This window comes from Arachis hypogaea, chromosome 18 (genome assembly GCF_003086295.3).
Source record: "Arachis hypogaea cultivar Tifrunner chromosome 18, arahy.Tifrunner.gnm2.J5K5, whole genome shotgun sequence".
NCBI classification, from domain to species: domain Eukaryota; kingdom Viridiplantae; phylum Streptophyta; class Magnoliopsida; order Fabales; family Fabaceae; genus Arachis; species Arachis hypogaea.
The window spans coordinates 20,030,362-20,034,255 of NC_092053.1; the positions used below are offsets into that span (position 1 = coordinate 20,030,362).

The 3,894-nt window shown below is 32.0% G+C and overlaps 1 pseudogene; it reads left to right on the plus strand.

The window, feature by feature from the left end:
• Positions 1-1,346: 1,346 nt before the first annotated feature.
• LOC112769721 (UDP-galactose/UDP-glucose transporter 3-like) lies at positions 1,347-2,660 on the plus strand (annotated as a pseudogene).
• Positions 2,661-3,894: the final 1,234 nt, after the last annotated feature.

A 3,894-nucleotide genomic window follows, 5' to 3' on the forward strand; every position in this document is an offset into this window, starting at 1 on the left:
TCCTCAATTTTATTTATTTAGCGTAATTTTATTTGAGTATTAGTTTTTCTAAATTTAATTTGTTTTTCTTACCAAAATTTGAAAATTAGAAGAATGATTCTAAAGAAAATTGAATGATTAACCTTGAAAGAGATTTTATTAGTTTATAGCTTTGTCAAACAAGGTTTATAATTTTTTGGAGGAACAAGGTTTAATTGTTTTACTTAGGAGTACTAAATTTCTACTATTGAAAAAAATTTTTGGCCATCTAACTTTGCTAATTAATTCTTTTTTATTTAGTCCTCTTCTTGATGGAACTTTTTACCATATTTATTCTATTTTTAAATTAGAAGAGTTAAAGAAAGGCTTTGTACCAATGTCTCATTATTATTTTATTTTTGGGACATGTGATTAATTATCGAAATTTATATTTTATTATTAACAAGAAAATAATAAGTTAATTAGGATCGGAGAGAAGAGAATTGAATTTTAAAATTCAAAAGAATAATTTTAGGATTGGTGTAAAAGAAGTTGAAAAAATATTTTAATAATTTTTCAACAAGAAAAAGACGTATTAAAAATGTAATAATAGATGTGATAAAACTGTGTATATGCGATGGTTTTCAACCCTTTACCCAGAGATTTGAATAATTTATCATAATGGGATGTTAAACATTGGAAAAGATAAGTTGTCTATTTTGTGATAAAAAAATTTTTGTTATTATTTTTTTATAATTTTCTTTATATTATAGTAATTAATAACTATGAACATAACTTACATTATGTGTTTTATAGTTGCATATATTTATTTATGAAAATGTTATTTTTTTTTCATACCGTATTAAATATGATATATCATCTCCTTAATGAATCATTGTTGGTCTAGCAAATAATGTGAACATTATTTGTTGTTACATTTGCTTTGTCCAAAGTCAAATCTAAAAAAAGACTTAGAATTTTAATTTGAAACAACATGTAATTGTTACGCAATGGAATGCAACTTTTTTGTGAAAGATAAATCATTTATATAATTATATTCATTTAATTGGCTTTTAAATAGAAAGTGTGCGTAGTTATTTTGTTCATGCCCGCGCGTAGCACGGGTTCTGCTCTAGTAAAGGTATGAAAGTGAAGATTTATAGAAGAAACATGTCACCACTTTATAGCATCAGCGAATGAGCAGAGCCACGGTGTATATGAAACCAATAAGAAACGTCCACGTGGAATTTTGATGTAAGTTGGCGCGCACCGATCCCACTCTCCTATATTCCCGTCTTTCTCCCGAAGTACACACATATCGTGGCATTCATTCATCATCATAATTATTAATTAAAGTACATAAACCTCAAAACGCCATCGTTTCATTCATGGAGGCTCACGGATCCGGTCTCCGCCGCGTTCTGGTTCTGGCATTCTGTGTCGCCGGCATCTGGTCTGCCTACATCTACCAAGGCATTCTTCAGGAAACTCTGTAAGACACGCTGATTCAATCATTTCTGTTACGAATTTTTAAATTTCGTTTCTGAACTCGTTTTTCTTTTTTAAAATGAGTCAGATCCCAAAGCGGTTTGGTCCAAGTTAGCATATTCAAATGCTCCCCTTGGATATGGACTATGTTTCCTGAACCTTACATTTGATGGATTTACAAATGCAACTCAGGATTCCTTAAAAGCAAGGTAAAATAAGCAAACCTTGTTCCTCGATCTGTCTGATTTCTTGTAAACTGCAAAACTTTTGGATTCTTGTCCTTCCTTGACATAATCCCCCCCCTTCTTAATTCACTGACTCCGACTTTTTCCCATTATTCCAAGATAATGATGTGTATAAGTAAAATTATGATGAGGATAATGACACTAAATGTAAAAAATTTTTAGTTCTATTTTTCGGGTGTTTGAATGTTGACTTTTCAGCAATGTTTAGATTTTAGAATGGGAGATGATTCATATTTAAGACTATAGCAAGTGTTATTAATTTAATACAATTACTGGTTTTTGTTACTCAGGTACCCTAAAACAAGTGCTTGGAATATTATGTTGGGAATGAATTTATGGGGAACCATATACAATATGATTTACATGTTTGGCTGGCCCAGTGGAACTGGATTTGAAGCTGTTCGCTTCTGCAAATAGCATCTAGAGGCAGCATGGGATATTATTCTCTTCTGCTGTTGTGGTGCTATGGGCCAAAACTTCATCTTTTTGACAATAAGCCGATTTGGCTCTTTGGCTAACACCACCATTACTACCACTCGCAAATTCGTTAGCATTGTGGTATCTTCTCTGTTGAGTGGAAATCCGCTTTCAACAAAACAATGGGGTTGTGTTTATATGGTATTCACTGGATTGTCATACCAGATCTATCTCAAGTGTCAGAAGCTACAACGAATGCAGAAGAGAAAAGCCACTTGAGGAGCAACCTTCAGCAAATTTGAATTCACACATTGGTGTTAGCTCATTTGCCCATCAACCATTGTTATATCTTGATAACCTTAAAAGTTTTGATGAACCCAATTTAGATTTATAAGAATTTCATAGAAATGTTTCTTTAATATAGTTGTAATTGTACTCCGGGCAATATACCATCCATCCATCATTTGATCTCAATGTAAATGTAGTTCATATCTCATTCCGTTGTGGATAAGTGGTATATCGGAATGGAATAATGGCTATATTCAATTAACATTACACCCGTTGTAATTTGATATTGATAAGTGATAACTCTAATTGAGTAGATGCTATTTTTGGAAATAGAAGTTAAGGTTGAATATTTCATTTCTTCTTGGTTCATATATTTATTTTTACATGCCAAAACTTCGATTTAAAGTACAATTCCTTGCCTACTTTCTATAAGGTGAGTATAGCAAACTATCTTTATATGAGAAATAAGAGAATATAAATTAGCCATCAGAACTAAATAAATAGTTTGGATTAAATTTTGAAATAAAATCCACTCATCTGCACCTTCCTTATTTGTTTCCTTGAAACTATTAAATGATTAGGATTAAAGTATTGTCTACCGTTTTGTGATTAAAATTTATCCATGTTCCATCTTGTAAATGTGATTTATCTCTAAACTTGATCTTCCCTCCATCATCAGTGATATGAGCCCTGCTGCATTACAGTAGGAGAATATTTTAGCATCATTCTTTGTAGAATTTGTGCATGGGATTCATAACGTGTACTTTACCTCATTTTCTTGATAGAAATAGCAGATTCTGATGTTGCATCTGTGTATAATCATGTTGGAAAATAATTTTCTTGTTATTTGAATTGATGTGTGATGAAATGCTGTTCTCTTTAGCTAAATTAAGCTTCGTATTTTTGCCTCTTTCTGTAGAGCGTAGAGAAGCGAAGATTTGTAGAAGAAACATGTCACCACATTAAAGTATCAGCCAATGAGGAGAGCACCGATATTCTACACATAAAGCACCCTAATGACCCTATCTAGTTTAATTTTATTTCTACCCCGAGACTATTGGCTTGCCTAGAGTAATTTCATGTTAGTTTTCTCTTTCTTTATATATAAATGATGTCAATTACTCCACTGATATGTATGATACCAAATCAACTCAATTAAGGATTTGGTGAATCTAACTTTGAGATGGAAAGCGCCAGGGATCTTGGTATGTTGCAATTTGTATATCATTTTTTTTTCTTGTTGACTTTTAGCCATTGTCTTATTCCAACTCTCAATTGAGTCTTTAAATGCAATGATTGAGATGTTGCTCCTTCAAATCAACATGGTTTTTAGAAAAACAAAAACAAGAGTCCATTTGATATGTCTGGATATTATTGGAACTGAAGAGAGTTGATGGCTTATACTCATACAATTAGATTAAGAGTCACTGTTGTGAATGGTGGTAAATGATGTTGGTGGTGGTGGTAGGATTAGGGGTGTTCACGGTGCGGTTTAGTT